We start from the raw sequence: 22,758 nt of genomic DNA on the forward strand, positions 1-22,758 counted from the left end.
GGCAGAAGAGAAACGGAGCAGTGAGCATACCTTGACTGAGGTATCTACAAAGTACTACAGCTTTGGAGTCTGAGTGCTTGGGTCTTTTATGTCACCCATGGAATTAGCAGTTGGACCTTATATATCGAAAAAATTCCTTACCTCACATTCACATACTTAAATTGTTGTCCATTTGGCTATTAACACGACTGTAAAATCCTTTGTACATTAGGGCTGAACTACAGTTACAAAAGGACGTACAGGCATGGGAGAGAGCTGAAAATCTGTTAGTTTACGTAGCCAGCTTCTGAAGTGAGTAGTCTGTATTATATGAAATGTTTGGGTTGTGCTAGATCTTGGAAGCATTTGAAAAATTGCAAGTAGTGCCAGTTTAGTGCCAGTTCCTACCTTGGATCCACTAATCCAGATGTATAGTAGATATTACACCCAGACTTCTGAGAGAAGAAATCAAGATTTGCAGTTGGTTTGACAGTGTCTGCAGCTGTGAATCAGAGAAGATTTGGGAAGAAGAAATCAAAGCAGAAATTAAGTAAAGATTTTTGAATCATTCTGGAAGGGTATGGCAAAATTTGTTAGACAGAGACAAATACAAAGAGGGATCAGAAGAGATACTATGAAGGGAAGAATGAAAAGTGCTAGAGAAAGCAGCAGTTCGGTGATGTACCTGAGCAGGCATCTCAGTGTAATTTACTGCAGGAGAGGGCTCTAGGATCAAGTTTTTGTGATAAGGTATTTATGACTTTAAAAATAGCTAAATATACACCCAAGCTTAGTTTTAAAGGCAGTCTGTAATAGCTTGTGTATCAAGTAATCAGGAAAAATAAAACCACACAAGCTCACTCCGCTTTTAAATTTTTTTTTGGTGGGATTTTATTAATATATCTTTGTGCAAGAAAGTGTCTAGCTAGAAACCCATGTGTTTATGAATTTCAGGAAACATCTGGGAAAAGCTGATTATAAGAGAATGTTATGAAAGAATGCAGAACAAATTGTAACAGAACTGGTAATTGAAAAATTGAGAGCTGAGCAACCAGCTGAACCCTGTCTTTACTCAGTTCTAGATACTGCCTCTGGATCTGCATTGAAACAGACTCCACCTCATTAGAGGTTAGTGACTTTTCTTTTTTCAATTCTTACATCCAGTTTTAAAATAATTATTTATTACTATGTTTAAGTAATGAGGTGAAAGATATGAGCTTCTTATTAGCAAATAATTAGTCCCAGTGCAACGGAAGAAGTGGTAAAAACAGTGTTAATTCAGAAATGTATGCTGAACTAATACATAGAAGCAGTGTTGTGATTTTGACCTCATCATTAGTTTTTAAATGTTAGCTATATTGAAATATAGCATTTTAGCATTAGGTCTACTGGCACAGTTTTTTGATTCAAATACTTCCCTGGTTTGAACTGATATTTGATATGCATATCTGTCGGTTTCTGTTTGAAGGTAAGAGTAGTTCGTACTTCTGAGACGGCACCTGCCATGAAAGCCACACCAAATGAGCTTTTTGTATATATAATACAGAAGCATAGGACCCAATCTCTATTTTCAGTGACTATTCAGAAATGACCTGTTGGGTTCTACAATGTATATATGTTTGAAACATGTAAGGTGGAACCTGCTGATCAGGTTAATGCAGGCTGAAGCCCTTCCTGACCTGGCTCTATACACACATATTGCTAAGCAATAGGAAGCCCATAGCTCAGTGATGACTGTATTCACTATATGAAGATAGACTAACTTTGGGCTGTCTATAAAATCATGTTACACTGCAATAAGCAACATTACATGTCTCTGGTGAAGCTAGTCTGGTGGGATGGACAGTTGAAATAACAGGAGCAGCTCTAATCCATCTAGCCACATATAGGAGTATGCTTAGATTTTCACTAGTGGTATGCAGGCATTATTTTCCTCCTGTGAAGATCACTTAAAGATTGCATGAAGTTGATGTATATTCCTAAGACTATCACTCAAGTAAGAACATAAACAAGAGCCGCTTTAATGCAGTTTTGGAAACAATTTTCAGTATGTGGTTCAAAATACTTGAAGTGAAATCCACTATTCTGTGGTAGAACAGGATGTGAGGAAGTCACAGCTCCTAATGGCAAAACATGGTTCCTTGGCTTAAAGTTATTTAGCACTGACATGTTCAACTTCTGTGTTCTTTACCTTCTATAACTTCATTAATTTTCTGCTGCTGGACAAGGAAGGTACCAGCTCAGAATAGTGCTATAGTGAATCCTGTAGGTACCTATCTCTAGCCCAAATCCTTCTGGGAGTCTGAAACTTGGTGTCTTTGATACAATGACAAACTGTTTTGTTGAATATTTGTGTTGTACTGAACCCAAGGGATCTGTGCAATATAAGCAAATAACCATAATTATTCTTATGCATTGTGGGGGTTTTTTTGTCAAACATCTCCTTGCATTTCCATTTTACATACCGCTTCAGTTAATTTTTATTTAATGAACAAATTAATGTAGAGCAAACTTAATTTTGTAGCCCTTGTTAGCTAACCTATCTGAAAAATAGCCCAAAATCTCTGTTTTTTACTATTTAATTAGTTTTTATAGAATCATATATTTGTCTGGCTGTTTCCAAATGACAATAATATGACTTTCTGTATACTGTATTATTCAGTGCTAGTGAAATGGCATACGTTGTAGGCATGATTTCAGTTCAAATATTTTCTACCCTTAGAAATACTGTTTTTCACTTAATGTCCTTGGACCTTGATTTATCACATAATCTCTGGAGAGAGCTAACTCTTCTGTTCAGCCTGTTTCACTTATGTTCTAGAAAGCTGATTTCTACACTAACAAAGACATAAGTGCAGCTGTTTAATAGTTATTTGTGATCCCAGTTGCCTGATCAGATTTGGTTCCTGAAGTTGGGAGGTGTCTTTCTATTTGGATGACGACTATGGAATAAAGCTCACTTACACTTCACTGAGTATGGGATATTATTGCACTGTGCTTAGCATCATACCAGACTGGAATAGTTCTGATCCTTACAGAAGCTCTGCTTAGGCTCTTATTTTGATTTACAGGTATAAGCGAAGCTATTTATCAAACATATCTGACAGCTAGAAGCTGTCTTTGTGTGGCGATGGTGAAGGAGAGTATGCTTCTCCAACCTGTAGCAATGCATGCTGCTGCAAACAGACTTGCATAATGGTTCTGCCCTCTGCGCTTATAAATGCACCTTATTTTTTTTTTCCCCTTGGGGCAGGTGTTTATGAGACAGTTCTTTCATTCCTGAAACGTGTTTTGTATCTGAGATACCATATCTTTCTCTTGCACCTTTTCTGTTTGAGAAAGATTTTATCCACCTTGGTTGCACTGTTCCTCATGGTCAATTCTCCATGTACATGTCATCATACTTTCCTTACCAATAAGCCTATATCTGCCATGGTACATGCTGTTATTCTGTTATTAAAGGATGACCATTCCCCTGCTTATTGTTCTGTACGAATGAGCTCGTGATTCCAGGAGCATCTGGATATACCTGCTGCTTTTTGTCTTAATTCAAAATGGCCACAATAAGCTGCTGCTTCTAATTTATAACTGCCATCAGTAAAGGTGAATATTACTTTTATTCTTTGGCTGAGAAAAAGGCAAAATGAAGGATGAAGTTCCTTTTGGAGGAGTGGGAGGTGGAAGTGCAGGAGTCTGCAGTTCCCTGCAGGGCCAGGCAGTGTTGGTTATTCTCCTGTGGGACAGGGCACCTGCTTGCGAGTCCCTCAGGTGGTGCCATGGGGCTGTGCAGCTGCAGCAAGCTTGCAGGTCCTGTGTACAGTCTTATGTGCAATTCCTCATCCAGTACTTTTCCCTGGGGAGGGAAGCAGCTGGGAGCAAGCCACCTGTCTTCTGGATGGCTCTCTCCTGAGCTTATGGGACGCAGAGAGGGAGCAAGCCACATGCTGAGCGTCTAGCTCTGATCACCATCTATCAACAGTGCCTGTCATGGTAAAATGACAGGCTGGGGGGAGAGCAGCGCAGCTGTAATGCGACATTGCAGCCTCCCTTTTCCTCTCTGACCTTATGGGATTAGACAGCCTCGCGTAGGATCCGCCAGTCATTCGTGTCTGGTTCACGACTGGGAGAGATGCTGAACTGTGCTGAGCTGCAGCAGAGGAGACACCTCTGGTAGGACTCGGCGCTCAGAAGGACACCATTCGGCTGCAAGCAAGTGGCACAAGGTGCCTGTTGTGTGCCTCTCCCGTGGTCTGATTCAAAGACAGGATTCTGTGAATTGACCAGGCATGATGACTGTCATCTATTTGAAGAGAAAGTTGAGAGGCAAGTATATTATCCGGTGGGTATTCAGCAGGAGTAATGGTGTTGTGTTAATTATTGCATAAGATGTAGCATCTCATCTAACAAAGCTCTTTCAAGTATGCAATAAGCTAATGAAATAACCAGACATTCAAAAGTAATGCTTTCCATATATTGTTGTATTTTTCCAATGCAATGCAGTCTCTTCCTATTAAAATTAGGCACTGCAATGCCCCAGAGTATGAAAGAGTTAGATCTGTGTTTGGATGTAACTGTTGCTTCAGACTAAATACTTCTCAACAGTCTTGCAGAATTCCATTTGGATACGTTCAAATGAGCAGAAGCAGTTCAAATCAACATTTTCATGGAAAGGCCTTAATAGGTTATGTACTGCTTATTATACATTAATTTCTATAACTATGCACCTGCCTTTTACATCGGAGGCATTATTTTCAAATTACTGAAGTATTTTAAGAGCAACGCTCTCAGTAAAGGCATAAACAAAGGCCAGTCTGTTTCCCACATAGTAGGTTGTTGTTGAAGGGTTTGTGCCAGCCAGTACAGAGAGTGCAATTGTGTCTTATTCCTCTCAAGAGAGATGAATTACTCAACTGCCTCGGCTCCTGCTGCTCCACATTCTTATCCTTGAGCTGTATTGTTGGAGTGGTCTGCTCCTCTTCACGGAGCAGCCAGTGTAACTGGCAGAAATGTGAATGTGCAGCATTGTCTTCCTGAAAGGTCTTCACCTGTGAGCTGGTTTGGATATGCACCAGCTTTCCCAACGGTGTAGTTAAGTCTGCTTTGGAGATATATTTTTTAGAGAAAACCAACAGTTTCTTCAAACAACACCACTATGCACAGCAGCATCTGTTAAAACTGTTGCAAATTTGCGGAGACTGTGTTATTGATTGACACACTGATACATTGCAACAGCCCACGTAATTTATCTTGCCATTTTTGTGTTCAGAAAATTTTGTTCAAGGTTTTAATTTCCTCTAGTAGTTGACACAATAGGGACTGTGAAAAGACAAGGTATGTCCAACTAAGATCACCTGCTTCCAGTGTATTTCTGTCTTTGGCTCATTTTACTGTGAGGTAGGTAGCACTGTGTGCCTTCAACAATCTTTCCTTTCAAAGTTTGTGTTTGCAGATACTTACATGTTTTAATGTGGCTACCACTGCAGTTTCTTAACATGCCTCAGTACTGTTACACCCCTCTTGGGGTTAAATGTGATTGGTGGCACCTCCTGAGTGCCACTGTTGCTGGCGATAAAACCCTTTGACTTTGCTAGGGACAGTATTGAAGCATATACACATCTGTTGGGAAGCACTGAGTGGGATTGTTAATCAAATCAGCAGCAAATGCTGAGGGTCAGGCATAGACGTTTCCTAATTGGGGGTGTGCAGAGAAGCCTTTGCTAGACTGGGTCATGAAAGCCAGTAGCCCTGGAGGAAACACAGTAACTGGAGTAACAGAGACTGTGTATACGAGTCCCCAGAATAACCCATAGCCCTTCATTTGCAAAGGGAAATTAAGCTGATATTTTGCTCAGAAGAAGTACTTGTTGCATAAACAACATAATCTATTGCAGATTAGGAATAGGATACCTGCAGATGCTTGGAGCATTTCTCGTGTTCGGCTGTCAGCCCCCTGCAATCCCTGGGCAGGTTATCCAGATGTTTCTTCAGCCAACTGCTGGTATTGATGCTGGGGTTGAGTCATGGATATCAGCTCTTTTTCTTGAGGAAGGAAGGGTCTGTGTCAGGCACTTATATCACAGGTTTGCTGAAAGCTATTTGAATCAAGGCAAGATATTAAGGCACTTATTTTTAAGTGTTGGTGTCTTTCACAAGTAAATAGGAAGAGATTCAAATGGCTGAAAATAGAGTGCACCAAATGGCCTTGCAGGACTGACATCCTGGATATGTGAATTTTCACCTTGCATCAAGAACAGTATATATTTTTTCATTAAAAAGAGACTAACTCTGCAAAAAAATTCTTAATGGAGCTTCCAAAAATTATGCAAAGCATCAGAAATAAATTAAACATTAAAACATCATAGATAGTATGAAATCTGCTATTGTCTGCCAATATTTGTGACATGTGGTATTTCATTTTAGCTTTCTTTTGGATAAACTGGATAGGCTGAAGGTCTTTAACTCTTGCCTGAGGCAAGTTTAATGAATGTGACTATATAACATGTCTAGAAACTTTTCTTTAGTCTTTGACATCCTTTTAAGTGTTGGTTCAGGGACTAAATGCAGAATGCTAGTAATCACTTTGCTAACATCATGTACTCATCCTAATTATACCAAATACAAAAGCATAACTTACATATTCATTCTAAGGATAATTATTTATTGGTAAATAATACTCCTCTCCCCTCTTCAGGGATGGCTAAAATTTCACACTAGAAGTGCATATTCAGCTGGTTTCCTTGTCCTTGCTGAGTTCGCTTCACAGCTTTTTGGAATACAGCTCTCCATTTTATAAATATGATTTCATGCTAATTCTTTAAAAGAATACCATTTTAAAATTGAAAAAGGATAGCAGAAACATACTTATTTTTAACTGAGAGTTGGATAAAAATTTGATCCAAATATTAATTATAAATTATTCACTACTGCCTACCTGATTTTGAAGATGGGGTAAAACAAATCACCAAATACATGTGCTCTGCTAATACTGAATCATGATAATTTAAACAGCAGTGTTGTTAACTATTCCTTACCTCTTCTTTTATGTCATCCGCATACATCCACAAGTCTATACACATATATATTCATGCATATACATGAATAAGGTACATTTTAATTGTATTTGTCTCTTCTGATACATGTTTTAGTTATTCTAGTGGATACAATAGGTTTGGTGAATTTATTTTCTTCTGTCCAGAATAATCTTCAGAGATTCTCAACAGTCTCCAGCAAAACATTTGGCTAATACGGAGTGTATGTTGGCCACCATTCTAACCTTTGAAAGTTTCCTGAAAGGTAATTAGCATCTCCCTTGTACTGCAGAGCATTGCAAATACCCTGAAAACGGTCAGTGCCCAAAAAACTTTAAGATTTCAGTGATGACTTATGCAAATTAGATTAGGGTTCACTGTGCTGCTGCTGAAGTAATGCAGAAAAATCTAATATTAGTTTGAATAATGATGTTATGAGTTCAGCTTCGGGATGTCCATCAGGTGTGGACAGGATAGAGGCCATCTGCTCTCTACTCTGTGCTGTTCTCCTGGGGAGAAGAACTGTCTTGGCAGCTGATGAGAAAAAAGTGAGTCTATTTTGTCAGCAGCCAGGTTGGCTGTTTGTTCTCCCAGAAGATTGGCTTTGGAGTAGTTAATGGATCAGAAAGGCGGCTCCCGCAGCTGTAGGTAAGACTTGTGCTAGCTGGATTATCTGATGTTCTTCATAGACTTGAGTGTGTCATCGTGAGACATTCTAACTGCAGAACTTTTCTGGAGAGCTGGACACATTTGAGTAGTGGCAGAGAAAAATCTGCTTGGCCAAAGAAATATTATTAGAAGTGGCCTTTTCTCTGCAGAAGCATGAGGGGTGGTGGCCTGCAGGGACTGCTTGCTTTTACTAGTGATAACTTCATTTTGAAATTTATTTCTAGAGCTCTGTCAAAAATAGATATTCAAAGTATGAAATTGTGCAAGACGGTGTATGTATACTGCTGTGGGACAGAAATGGATCTAGATAGTACAGGTGTTTGTTATTTCTATTATTTCTCTTGGGATTTTTTGTTTCATTCTCCGCCTTTCCATATTCCCCCATTTTTTCTCTCTCTCACTGTTTCCTTCCTTCTGGAGTAATTCCTTCCACTGAAATCCAGTGCTCATTAACATGACATTAGAAACAGGATTTCAGGCAGATCTTTCTTGTCCCCCTAGCCAGCAGTTATTCTCTTCTCTTAGGCTTGCATAAAGAAGGCCAAAAAGACTGAAGGTATGAGCTCTTCCACCACATCTGCACCTTACAGTTCTTATGGGTTCCTAACAGTCTGTTCATACCCCTAGCAACAAAAATGCCTAATGCAGTAATCCTGCAAGCAGTGAGTAATTTTCCTGTGTAAAAAATCACAGGCGTGAAGCACTGGTGGTGACAGGCCCCCCAGCTACTCTATCTCTCTACCAGGTCAGTGCAGGGAAAAGAGAAAATGACAGCAGATGCCAGCACATTGCTTTGTGGCCACAGAACAGTTTGTGTCTTGAAAATGTTCCTTCTTCTGTTTCATGGCAGAGCTTGAAGGTGAAAATATTCTTCTAAATGAAAATATTTTTCTATGGCCGCAACACACATTGGAGTTAATAAAGGATTTAATCTTAGAAAGGAATAGAAAACCGGAGCAATAGTGTATTTATGGTGGTTAAGAACATTCAGCTTTATTTGTCTTTCAAATATATTTCAGAGTTCAAACTCAGGTGAAAGCTGTGGCTTATAATTCAAGTCTCCCACTAGTTTAGGCTGTTGAACCCTGGTCCCTTTTGTGACCACGTGCAGGTCTTACGTATGTTCTGGGTGTGTATGTGTGCATATGCATTTCTGTGCCTGCAGCACCATTTATCTCCTGGACTTTACAAAATTTCTTTTATCAGTTTTTGTAGTGAAATTCAGCCAAGCACTATTGAACCAACTAGTCACATTCTTGTATGGAGAAGTCCTTGAAGAGTAGTATGTATAGTACTGAGATTTCATGCTTATTGTTACAGAAGATCAAGTATTAAAGTAATACATTGACTTTGGTGCTTTAGTAGACCACGTATGAGTTAGTAATGAGTACGTTACTGAGCTACATTAGCTTGCTGTCAGTTATTTCCCTACTGATAACCAATTCTTACAAAAATGTTTTGAGGATCATATTTAAAGTGTGGGAAGCAACCTGTGTGTTTCTGAGGTCACTTCCCCTTGTTTTATAGAACTTTTCAAAGTGAGTGATGTTTGTACAGGTTGGGAATACGTCTGCATGAATTTGGTGTCAGTTCTATGAGCGGCATCTTTATCACAACCTCTGTTTTGACAGGAGGCTTTCATTTAGCTTTGTATATTCAGCTCATAAGAGATATTTGCATGTAATAGCCAAACTGCACCTGAGAAATTGTGACAGGAGCAATCACACTGTGGATGACTTTACAGGTACAACAAGCAGCTGTTTGCCAGCGATGCTGCTCAGCTCGGAATGATGCCTCAGAGCAAGGCTGGTAAGGGTAACATGGAAGTTCCCCGCAAAGAGCACGGGGACCAGAAGGGTCTTAGAGGGTTTTTTGGGTTTTCCCTGAGTGGAGGACAAGTTAAGCAAGCAAGGAGATTTGTCTGTCCGAAGTGCCCAAACCAAACCTTGGACTAGTTGTTCCTCAGGAGTATAACTGAAAAAGGAATAAACAGATATTTAGGAAGAAAATATCTAAGCAGCTCTGGGTCTTAAAGAGCAGGATTTCGGAGACTTGCAGTTCAGGTCAAAGCCAGCCCACCATGGGGAAGGCCTGGAAGAGCCAGCAGCAGGGTGGGCATGACACGAATCTTGTTTGGCCTTTGCTTTCAATGTAGAGTAAAACTAAAGCTTTTTTATATTAATAATAAAATTTAAGAAAGAAGTAAAACCCGTGAAGAGACTCATTCCCAAGCAGCTAATAGAGCGTCTCTTGCAGCTTGTTGTGAACCGCTCCAGCTCCTTGCTCTGCCTGGTCCAGGCGGAGTCCTGGGGCTCTGCTCAGATGGAGCTGTGGTAGCAACTGTGCTCGGTTTGTACACAAACTGCCGAGCCTTGGAGAGAGGCGAGGATCAGAAATATCTCATCATCTGTTTAGGTTGGTTTCATTTTCATGATGGCCTACAGTTAAAAAAAAACCCGAAAAACCTCATCATAGAATTATGGAATATTTTCGGTTGGAAGAGACCCTCAGGATCATCAATACAATTCAAAGACTTTTGGGGTTTTATTCCATGCTTCAAATGTAATTGCATACACATATACACATTATCAGTAAAACTATAGTGTGTAGGGTACATATACAATTCAAAATAAACATTTAAAAAGATACTTTAAATGTATATTTAACTAAATTCTGCCAGTCGTTTATGTTGTATGCCTCAATAAATGTACTAAGCTGCTGAAATTTTCATAGAGCATGTGTTGCCAGCACCACTCATATAATGGAGCTTTAATATGGTGTAACATTTTACTGTTTCCTAAAGAAACAAGGATTGTGCGTTCATGTTCTGTCTGTCAGTCCTCTGCATGAGGTTTTGACTTGCTGGTCGAGCTCCCTCAACTTGGGAAGGAATTCTTCTGTGAGTCCTGCAGATACTTAAGTTCTTACAGGTTTCATGATGGCTGTGGCTCAGTAAAGAGGAAAAACTCTGGTTAAGGAGTGTGAGAGAAGCAGGACTCAAATCTGTAGGAAATCATCTTTATTACATCTGTTGGTCACAGAACAACTCATGGCTTTTTTTTATTTCACCTTTCATATTTCAGTTTTCAAGTAATGTAATTACTGAATTCACCAAATATGCAGTTTTACAGATAAGATGCCTCTGAGGTGAGAAATTGAGAGTCTTTGCACATTATGCTTACTGCAACTAAAGCTATTTTGCTTCATTCTTTATCTTTAGAACTATTAGCTATGAGCCATTTTTTGGTTTTGTTCTCTGACACTAGACTGACTTGCGGCTTCAGAAATCTTTTTGGCTGGTCTTTGAAGAGATTTGCATTAGTGCGCACTAAAATATGATAAGCATGTATCTCCAGACCATTTAAAAAAATCAGATTTCAGTATGGAGTCACAATGAATTTAAATACTTAGCTGTTGGTATTATTCTGAGAGCTGGCAATTTATGTTCTTATTTTCATTCATATATTTACTTACTGTATTGTGACAAAAGGATTTGAGTACTGTGAGTAATTTCTAAAAACAAAGCACAAAATCAGTTCAAGAGTCTTGCTTTTATAAAACCTTCAATGGCCTTGGGCGTTAAACTAACCAGAAAAAAGAAAATAAAAACCAAATAATGTGTCTTCTGCAAGCTGAGGGAAAAAAAACAACCTTTCAGAGTGCTGTAAAGGTTGTTAAATTCAACTTCTGACAGGCAGAGATGCAGGTTTCTGATGTGGGGACATGTGGCTGCCACTGGCCTGCTCCGGTCCTGCTTCGGTCACCGGTGTCCCAGACAGCTCGTGGTAAGGTGTGGTACGCAGAAAAAGTGGTATTACACCTAGGCAGGAATTAACTTTAATAAAAGCAGGAATACTTTGAATGAAATGTAAAGAAACAGAGCAAAGAAGACAACCTAGGAGCAAAATCAATGGTAAATGATTTGGCAGCATAAAGGCAGGCAAATGTGGTTGTTATTGAGTGAAAGACACACTGGGAAGATTAATTGGAATAGTAGCGTGCGTTGCTTTCTTTCAGTAGCAGTCATCATAGAGAGCCAGAGATCCTGTTGGACAACACAGGAAGAGCATTTGTTCAATATGCAATAAGAAATATACATTTGAGTCATAAAGAATGGAACAGCTTGGACGATACCTTCTGGCTTGACTATGTTTAGTTCTTCTTTGAGCATATGAATAGGTAGAAACTTTAGAGAAGTGTTTCGACACTAATTATTATTTCATCACTGATTATTTTACAAAGTAATTAGTTGATCAGGACAGTTCATTTTGCAGATGAAATACATCCAAGGAAAATATAACTGGAGAATGACAATATGGTCAACAGAAGTTCACCATATGTGTGTAAAGTTCCACTTATTCTTTCAAATAATACTAAAATAGAAGTGGCACAGTAATAGAATTACAAAAAAGTAATTTAAAATTAATAAAATGGAACGTATTTTACTTAATAAATTATTTGTTGAAGTCATCACCATAGTGTGTTATATCTAAAGAGGTCAATAAAATTCCAAAGAACATTCAATGATTATTCTCTGAGAGAGGATAAGAGCGATACATTTCTTTGTGTTTAAGGGAATAAGCTTAGAGAAGGTTGAAGACAAATGTGTTCGTTAAGGATATCCAAACATTTTTCTCTTTGATCTCCTACTTGCTCCTGTTGAATAAGATATTGGAGTAGATGAAGCTAAGCTCTGGATGCCTGCAGGACATGTGCCATCAGTGCTACACCCCAAAATCCTCATCTTGGGATGTCTGCATGCTCCAGCAGCCTTCATCTCCTTGTCTTTCCCATTAGAGTATCCCTTTAAATGCAACAGAACTTCTTTCCAGCCTTTACTTGAAAGGAAACTGGTGCACCTTGAGAGGAGAGGGGGAGAAGAAAAGGCAGTAAAGAGGAGTTACCATCCAGGTCTCATTTCAAATCAGGACATAGCTGGAGTGTGGCACATAATGTCAGCATAGCTGTGAAATATGGAAAACCATACGTGTGACCTAATTGCTGCAACACTTGTCTTTCACAACATCCGTTCCATCCTCAGTTCTTGCCATCCTGCTCTGTTGCTGTACAGCTTGTGTTGCAGATGCCAGCCCGTGCAGTGCCACAGCATGTTAGAGATGTCAGCTATGTTTGTGCCCCCAGCACAGATGTGGGAAGGACTGTGATGTGGAATTGCAGCGCAGCGGCCGTGTCAGGCACTGCTCTCTGCCAGCAGAGAGTGTCTCCGCGCAGCCCTGCTCCACATGGCATATAGATAAACTTCATAATGTAGCCTGTCACCTTATTTTTCTTTGTAAAGCATTTGTCTTCAGTTTGGGAGCTATGTAGAAGTGTGTGTAAGTAATGAAATGTTCTTCAGTGGCATCGTGGGGACTTTTTGCTTTTTATTCCATTTGGTTTCTGAAACCTCTAGGATTAACCTTCACCCTGAATGAGTCAGGCAATCCATTTACATTTACATTCCACCAGCAGTGCACTGTCTTTTCAGTAAATCAAATATAATTTGTTTTAATACAGTTAATGTTATTTGCAATCGTATTTTCTGGCCCCGAGCTATACTTAATAGAGTTGAAACATCATGCAACATGTAAATGATAAAACGGCCTTTACATCTTTTCTCAGTTTCTTGACTCCTGCATACGATGTCCTTTTTGTGGTGGTTGTTTTGCAGGCTCCCTGTACAGCGAGAGAGGTGGTAGGATCTGAGATTAAAGGTTGTAAATATGTAATGTTGAAACCCATAGACATTACTTTAGGAACACCAGGAATCTAAGCATAAAGGTAGTTGTGAAGGCTAATTAAAAATGGTTCTTATATAAATGGGCAGTGGTTGGAGAGATGGGGAATGGGTGTCTCTGAACACCCTGCGCCCTGCAGCAGAACTTGGTGTTCGCTGGCTGCACGGGAACAGGAGAAGAGAGGTAGGAACCCACACTAGAGTTTGGTAGGTTACATTATAAAAGTGTCTGTGAAACTCTTCATCTCATGCTTCATTCCTCATTGTGCTGAATTCATTTAGAAGGATAAATCTCTGTCTAGCATACAGGAGGTGACAGCTAAGAGGTGTAGGCAGGGGTTTTATTATCAGATACTGGTGGTTAACTTATTGAACCCTGTACATAAAATGAAAGATTTAAATACATATACAGATAATAAGATTAGTCTGAAATAAGAGCAAAAATAAAAAAGGAGAACATGATCAGATGTTGTAGATTGAAAAAGACAGCAGATGATTCATGTTGTTCTCAAAAACTGCTGAAGATCAATTTATTTGGGTTCTTCAGAATTTAGTCTGCTGCAGATAAATCCAGTTTAAATTATATTAAGGAAATTCGAAGACACTCTTCCTTGACCACTACTATTTTCATGATTGGTGGAAAAAAAATAAAGACACATGCTTCCAAAAAGCCTCGTCTACATTTGAAGCTAAATACCACTGTTGTTGTTTTTCATTTTGTTTTGGCTTGTTTGTTTGTTTTTTGTTGTTGTTTGGTTGTTGTTTTTGGTTTTATTTGTTTTGTTTGCATTTTTGTTTTCGTTTATGGGTTTTTTTGTTTTGTTTTTGTTTTTAAATTGTAGGTGAGCTGAAGAAAGTCTTTGGTCAAAAGAGAACAAATTTCCGTAGGGGGCTCTGAACAGGTGCACTGCTTGCTTTAAGCGGATGGGTAGATAGCTTTTGGGAGCCTTCGACAATCTGTGAGAAGCTCCCAGCCTTAGAGGCAGTCTCTCCGCATCAGGTAAGAGAAAAGGGACCGGAGCTGGATGCAGGCAGGATCCCTTCCAGAAAGATGACAGAGGCTTTGCGGTTTGTTTGTCCATAACTACTGTGATCAGCTCCTACCCACTCCAAAGGCAAACATCGTCATGATGTTTAATTAAATGTGTTCCTGTCTTTCTTCCTTTTCTTCTAAAATTGCAACTGAACACCGAGATACCTAGCCCAAGTCTTGGTCTATAAAGGAACTTGTGTAGCTGGTTATTGAAAAATGTAACTAAAGAAGAAAATGTGTTTCATAATCAGATGTGGAAGACTTGGTTTGGGGTTTGGATTCAGGTCAGACGCTTGAATCTTGGCCTTACATACCAGATATAAATTTTGTGACCATCTAGCTACTGATTATATATTGGCTTTAAGTGTTCTTGGGTCCACAGTGGATTTTTTTTCACCAAATGAGTTCCTGTAAAGGTTCTTCATTTTACTTGGTAGTCCCCCAGAAGAAAGTAGTCCCTTGGAGAATATATGATAATGATGTAATATCAAGGTAAAGTTCTGGCAGGATTTCATGGATTACTTTTACAATGCTTCTACTTGATTTTCACATTATAGGCTTAACAAAGCCAAGATTATCTTAACCTAAGCATGTCAGTCCTGTTCAAATCCAGTTGGTTATTTTCATGATGAAAATTAACATTTTAAAGTGCTTCGCTGGATCAGGGCCCAGATGATTGTTACCTCTTTCAAATGAGTGTTTTAAAGCTTCCTTGATCATCATAATAATGGAATTATACCAATAATTATTAATGAATAGTATTACTCTGTAAATTCCCCTCTGAATGTAACTGCATACAGGAATTAGAGCCTTGGTTCCCGTATTTCATAAATGTGTGTTTGCAATTTTAATGCAATTTTTTTACCTTCTCGCCTACTGATAATACATTCATTACTATTTCTGGCAAGGAGACAACCTTTGTGATTTGGAGGTGGACTGTTTTGATCACATGCGATTAGATAATGAATCTTCAAAACTGTCCCTGCTGAGGAAAACAAGACAGTCTGAGTTGATTTTTTAAAAATTACCACTTGAAATGGTAAAATCTTTCTTTTTGAATCTAGAAAGAAAAGCAGCAGGACTGAGTAGTTAGGGACCTTGGATTTTTTTTTTTTCCAATAAAAATGAGAATTTGAGAGTAAGAATGGCTTTAGTGACAAAACAAAGGCCTGGTCATCTTGATGAGCTTTTCTTACTTCTCTGCAAGCATTTTTACCTCTCCTAAGAGGTAAATTTTGAAGAAAAAATGGAGCACTAACTCCCTTAATCCTTCCTGGTGACCAATGCATCGTTGATTCTTGCATCTGCTTTGTGACGAACGTGCTGGGGAAGAACCTCAGCGGAGATACTGCAGGTGTCTATTGCTCTCAGGGGCAGTTTTGAATGCTGAAGCAGTGCAGGGCAGGTCTGCTTGTATACACCTGCATATATATAATGAAATGCTACTTGGTAGTCTTTATTCTAGATTTTATTAGGAGAATTGGACTGACGCTTCTGCATGTCAGTGCCCAGGGCTGCTCGTCTCTGCCTCTCACCCAGTTGGGTGATGTGGAGCTGAAGCCCTTTCTCCAAGCAGCAGCTTCCGATGAAGCCCGACCCTGGGGTGCCTCCTGTGGCAGTGATCACACACTGATCACACACTGATCACAAACCCTGCCCCTTCCCTTGCTGTACCGCACCGCTCCCCACCCAGGGCTGAGGGGTGTCCCAGAGGAGAAGCTCGACGCTGTGGCTGGAAGGAGGCCGGGAAGGACATGGAGAACGTGACTGGGGTCATGTGAAGTAAATGGCACATGTTATAGCACTGTGCGTAGGCTGAAGTAGCTAGTAAAGAAACAACAAAAATCAGAGGTGCTACAAGATTTATTTTCTTTTTTTTGCATAAGAGTGCTAGGAGTCTGATTTTTTTAAAGGAAAAGCCAGGAAAGTGACCTGGTTTCGTTGAAGGGTAAAGGCTACCACAGAGCAATGTTCCGAATATTTGTACTGCCATGTGTCCCAGCAGGGTGTTAAAGTATTCTTTTAAAATTAGCAGTGCAGGTACTTTCCAGACACCTTGTCTGGACTACTCTGCACTACAGAGAGAGAAGAAGCCACATATCTTCTCCAGTTTGTTGGTTTTGTTCTCTGATCTTCCTTCTGTTGTGACAAAATCTTCTTCTGTGCCGTCTTTCTGACCATTCCAACACGGCAGAGCACTTGACACTGTTTATTGGTTTCCTCTAATACCAGATTCATGCTTCTTTTTTTGGATGTGACTGTATATGAAACTCAACAACCATCAAGCCTATTTATGTCTTGAGAAGCATCCCTTAGTAAAATAAAGAGGAACTGAAAAGTTGGAGGCTTTTTTTGTAATCCGTGTATGTGACGAGCTTGTGTTTGGAGAACCGAGATAACAGAGCTTTATCTTCTTCCTATCTGATGGCATACTCAAGTGCACCAAACAAGATTTATAAGGTAGCTTTCATTACGACACAAATTAATAAACTGGAATGGGTGTCTCATTAAATAGGAAAAACTGTAGGTAAACCACGTTAAAATAAAAGGCTTTGAAAACCAGTCCCTCCCACTGTATCCTTGCAGAGCTGGGTTTTGCCTCCAGCATGGCGGAGCAAATGGTTATGCAGTCCCTTCTGGTTGTCCCTGGTTTTGTAACCGCTGGCTGCAGATCTGCTCCTTACTACAGGGAGGTCCCTCATCCTCTCAGTCTCCTACTCCCCTTGGACCTATGGGTTCCCAGCTTGTCGTGCCCCTCGACCCCAGCCAACCCTACGCTGCCTGGCAGAGCACTTCTGGGTGGGTGCCATCCCAGGAGAGGCTCCCCTGGGAAGGCAGAGAGCACCGGGGAGCTTGCCCCAGTTGGGCAGTGAAGCCGGCAGAGAAGTCGCTTTCTTTCCCTCCTTCCGCCCAGACTCTACGCGCCAGGGCTACTCCCTTCTGCCCTCCTGTACAAAACGTATCATGCACATTATTTTTACTGAAAACATGCAAATTAAAACATCCCACTGTCCTTCAAGGTACACATACATCACTGAGGAACTCGAGGTGGAGATAGACAGTAAAACCTTGGTTGTTGGAGAGTTATATCGGGCTTATTTTTGACAGACTGTGTCAAAAAGTTCATGCAGGGTGTCCCTTGCACGGATTTTTGTCAGAACAGCACAGTCACTGCCCATGATGCGGTAGAGTATTTACTGCTTGCTGGTGCAAACCCACCTCCTCCATCCAGCCTTAGGCAGGTGTCAGTGACAAGTATCTTTGTGTCCCCCTCCATATCCCCAGTTAAAGTCATACTGTTTCTTTTAAAGCAGCAGTGGCATTCAGTGATATCTCAGCTTGTTTTTATGGAGATAGCAGATGTCTTTGTATGTCTTTGTGATAAACGTAACTAATTACTAAGAAACAAACATTTTCCACACTTGAACAACCTTGTGGTCCTGCTCAAGTTAATAGAAACTGCCTGGAGCTTTATGGCAGAATTGGAGCCTGTAGGTTAGGAAAACAATTTTTCAAACCCTGACCACAGTTTGTAAGCTTGCACGGGTCATTTAAATGTGACTGATTTGTGCTCCGTGTTTTGTGTAGCACAGCAGCAGTTTTGTTTTATATTAGTAAATGAAAGTAAGACTCTGGTAAGAGGCATCTAGCAAATTCAGTGTTCCTATCACAAAAGATTGCCAGCGTTTTAAGTGGTGATAACATATCAGTAGTCTGGAAATACCCTGGTAAGATCATAATTGAATTGTTCAGAAAATTCCTGCCCTTCTTTGTTGTCAGGTTATCTTAGGACATTACTCAATCTGATAGGGACAAAACCTTTTACATGCTTTTTGGCAGAAAGTACACTGAAAACAGGGTGAAGAGATGGAATATGGCCAATTCCACTCTTAAGTTCAAGGGTAACTTCCTTAATTCTTTCCTCTTTACAGAGTACTAAATATGTTTATATTTAATTCTGTAATGGATAAATTATTTATTTTTAAAGTTATATGCCTGCAGTTTTCTTATTTCAGATCATATTCATGGTTGAATAGTGTCATGATTTAACCCTAGCCAGCAACTAAGCCCCACGCAGCCACTTGCTCACTCCACCCCCAAGTGGGATGGGGAAAAATCGAAAGGGCAAAAGTGAGAAAACTTGTGGGTTGAGATAAAGACAGTTTAATAGGTAAAGCAAAAGCTGTGCACTCAAGCAAAGCAAAACAAGGAATTCATTCACTACATCCCATGGGCAGGCAGGTGTTCAGCCATCTCCAGAACAGCAGGGCTCCATCATGTGTAATGGTTACTTGGGAAGACAAATGCCATAACTCCAAATGTCCCCTCTTCTTCCTTCTTCCCCCAGCTTTTTATGTTGACCGTGATGTCATATAGTGTGGGATATCCCTTTGGTCAGTTGGTATCAGCAGTCCCAGCTGTGTCCCCTCCAAACCTCTTGTGTACTCCCTGCTTCTCATTCATAGGCCAGTAAGAGAAGCTGAAAAGTTCTTGACTGCTTAGCAACAACTAAAACATCAGTGTGTTATCAACATTATTCTCATACTAAATCCAAAAAATAGCACTATACCAGCTAGTAGGAAGGAAATTAACTCCATCTCAGCCAAAACAAGGACAAACACGTAAATACTTTCTATATGAAATTTGGTGAAACTTCTGTATAATGAAACCGCTACACAACAGGTGGGCCGTATCAGTCACATTTAGTCAAATCTTAAATGCCATATTTGCAATTGTATTTCAGGATCTGATCACAAATTCATTATTTGTCAGTACCCTCAGCTTGTACTCCTGTTGCAAGTAAAAGCTTTGTGTACAAAACAGAGTCCATCACTTTCTCTAAACCCTAGAAAGTATGGCCCCCAAGCATACAATTAAGCTAACATATAATATCTTCTCATATTTCTCAGAATTTAAAATCTTCATGTGGGATAACTAGGAGGCCTGAATATTTGATATTTTGGTACACATTGTGCTTTTTATTAATGTTGCTGCTTACTTTCCCAGACACGTTATGGTGGGTTACAGTAGATGTCCGTTCAGCCATTCACCACAGCTTCCTTTCCTCTGAAACGTGTATGTTTTCTGTCAGAGAATTAGTCTCTGTTGCCTCTTAATACTTCAACTGTAAAATAAATATATAAATGGTAAATTCTATAAACTCAAAGGGCCAACAATTAATTTTCAATTATTTTTCTGACTAGTTAGATGAAGAGCTATCAAAAGACAGTGTTACAACTACTACCTTTTGCTGCCTTTTAGCTGATGTATACCATAAGGCACAGTATTTAGTCTTATCATTTATACGGAATATATTTCCCATATTTGTCGAAGAGCTGCTGTTAGTTTTTTGCAGACCTCACTAGTTCAAAGCAGAACTTTCTGAAAGTTTTCTTTAATTTTCTTCATAGGACCATCCACACCACAGAGAAGCTATGTGGGTGTCTCTACAAGCAGTAGGAGAACATTGCAGTCCTTTAGCCATCCCATCATCTGCTTAAAAAAAAAAAAAATCGTCTTGGAATGTGGCAGAAAAAATAATTACCCAATGACTAGAAATACTTAATCTGCATTAAATTACTTAAGGTTTAGAGAGAGAGATATATATATACACACACACACACATATATATATATGAAATTGTTAGCTTAATTCTTCTGTACTAAAAAGAGTTGGTGAACATTTGCATCTGTGTACATAAGATGTATGCATGATACTGTCATCTCCTTCATATTTATTCTTCTGGTTTTTGTTTGTTGGGGGCAGGGAGGTTGTTTTTGTGTTGGTTTTTGTTGGGTTTTTATTTTTTTTATTATTTTTTATTTTATTTCTACTACTAAAGTAAACTGTGCAACATTAGTCATTTGACCAAAAAGTATTCTTCTTTCAGGAATAGGTGACACCCATTCAAAGGTTTCCTTCATTCGTTATTTACATACTTAGTATTTATTCATTCCAAGACAATATTCCCTCAGTATATCCCTTACATGACAACATTTCACTTTGGGACTTGAAATTGAGCTTCTGCTTCCTCAAAGACAACTATTTGTTGTCCTAGGTAGGAATTCGGTTTTAGTAATATTGTTTATATTTCTTTTAAAACAAATAAAACAGCTTGCATATCCTGTGTAGTGCTTGCAACCCTTCATGGTCTGTAGTTCATATAATTTACTGTGTTTATCACTAAGTGCTGCCTACAATTCTTTTATCTGTTCAGAGAAAGTTTTAGACATTAGTCTGTTCATTCGAGTTGAAGCATCACTCAATGGAAATATCTTGTTTTCTACATGTTGGTGAAACCTGCCTTGTGCTGAAAAAAAACCTACATGAAAAAACAAAGTTTTATGCAGATTACAGTTTGGGGAGGAGGGAGGAATCCTAAAAGCCGTGTAAACTGGTTGCATTGGTATAGGTTAGAAAACAAGAGAAAGAGAGCTCCTCATTCCAAATTTTAAGGAACTGACAATCCTGATTTGGCTTAGTTTTGAGTTTTTTTCCCAAAGCAGTGAAATTTCAAAATTTAATTGAGTTCACGCTTAAGTCTCATGACAACTCAGAGTCTTCTACTTCCATTAATTGCTACGCTCTTCCCCCTGCAATCTATGATGCATATTTAGCTCTGCTTATGTTATATTATCTGTGTGTTTGCAGTTAGTAATTTCTCACAGAGCACTTCTAAGGAGAGCATGGAGGATTAAAAACATGATTGCTCTTGGACCTGGGAATAGATATTACTGCAGTGGAAGATCCTTCCTGGGAGAACCTGAACGTCTGATTCGTTTTTTATTTGGAGGAATGCAGTTCTTCAAAAGCTAAAAAGAACTGGGTTTTCCATTTGTATTGGTATGTTTATTTTCTCTCTGGTCAGATAGGACTACTGCTGTGTGTTGTGTGTTGTGGAGCATCTGTTGATTCAGAGGACTGTGAACAAATGGAGATGACAAAGTCAAAAGCCATGCCCTGGCAAAGCGCAGAGAGGGCTGTGTGCCGGTGGTGAGTAGCAGAGGATGATTGTCACTGACAATGCAGGCTGTTGGTGGCAGGAAAGTGGGAGGCTTTCTGTTTATTTTATGTCACTTTTACTTCTTTACTGGCAAGCTACTGATCTAAGTTGACCTGCATTTGAAAACACTGGGTGGTACTGACTGGCAAGTATCTTTGACATGAGGATGAAAATTAAATACTGCCCTCCCACCTCAGTTTTCCTGCGATTTGTACGCAGCCAAATGCTATCCCATGCTGCGTTATCAGGGAACCCACTGACATTTTCCTCATTCAAAAGTGTGGTGTGACATGCAGAGCTAGCAGGGAGTGGAGTAAAATCAAGCAAGCAAATCATGTATGTATTCTAGCGTTCAGTGGGTCGTTGTGGGAGAAGGCACCCTCATTTCCTCCATCGGTGTGATGGGAAGGACAGCAGCCCACTCTGAAAAGCAGCTATCCAATATGCTCGCTCTGAGCAGTTTGCAGACTGAGTAGAAAACAGATAAAAATCCAAATGTGCAGATTACAAAAGGAGCAGGAGGAAAATTCTTCTGACTATTGTATACTTTGTTACGAGTATGAATTTGCTGCAGGCACTGTAAGTTGATGTCTTCATGGTTTGGCTTCTGAAACACTTTTTCAGGGCACCATGTTAATACCCGTGACCATAAAATCTTGCTGAATGGGGACGAGGTTGTTCCCCGCGTTTCTGGATTTGGCTGGATACTGGGGCCACCCCTCTGCAGGGCTGCTGGCTGCAGAGGGGCAGAGCGGGCACGCCAACACTGTCCCCGATTTCAGTCTCTCCCTTCTGATGTGCTGTGCTCTGGGGATGTCAAGCTCATTTTACAGGTGGAAAAAATTACCACGATCTCCTGAAAACAGGAGGCGAAAGAAAATAAACTGTGTGATGGTCAAATCCTTCTTGCTCCTCGCTTTAGCTTAGACCACCCCCTCGGCTCTCAGCGCATTGAGCTCCATCCAGGCTGCCGCAGAGTCCCTCCTGTTGCTCGCTTTCAGCCAGTTTTGTCACACCTGCCTCCCCATGCTTGCGCTGCCCCACTGCCTGCACAGTGGCCTTCCTCTCACCCTTCTGCTGATGTCGTGGACGTTTTTGTTTGGCTTTTCAATTTCACACTCTTTCCATAGCTTCTGTTCCCCTAGCTTCAGAACAAACTCCGTATCTCTTTTTGCGTATTTCTTTTTATTGCTTCCTCTCCTGCCCCCACCTCACCAGTCTTCATGGAAAATCTCATCATTTTTCATTCCTGCTTGTAGCAGCCTGAGTGCACCAAGAGTCTCCCCAGCTCCTTTCCCCTCCGAGGAGT

General features: G+C 40.0%; 1 protein-coding gene across 2 annotated transcripts in view; it reads left to right on the plus strand.

Moving 5' to 3' along the window:
• CNTN1 (contactin 1) overlaps positions 1–22,758 on the plus strand; it is a 253,457-nt gene that overhangs the window by 75,538 nt on the left and 155,161 nt on the right. For both annotated transcript variants that reach the window (XM_065635765.1, XM_065635775.1), the window contains exon 2: positions 1,056–1,107. The gene's annotated coding sequence lies outside the window, so the exon portion shown is untranslated. The remainder of the gene's footprint in view (positions 1–1,055; positions 1,108–22,758) is intronic.

Source organism: Caloenas nicobarica, chromosome 1 (genome assembly GCF_036013445.1).
Source record: "Caloenas nicobarica isolate bCalNic1 chromosome 1, bCalNic1.hap1, whole genome shotgun sequence".
Classification (NCBI taxonomy): Eukaryota; Metazoa; Chordata; class Aves; order Columbiformes; family Columbidae; genus Caloenas; species Caloenas nicobarica.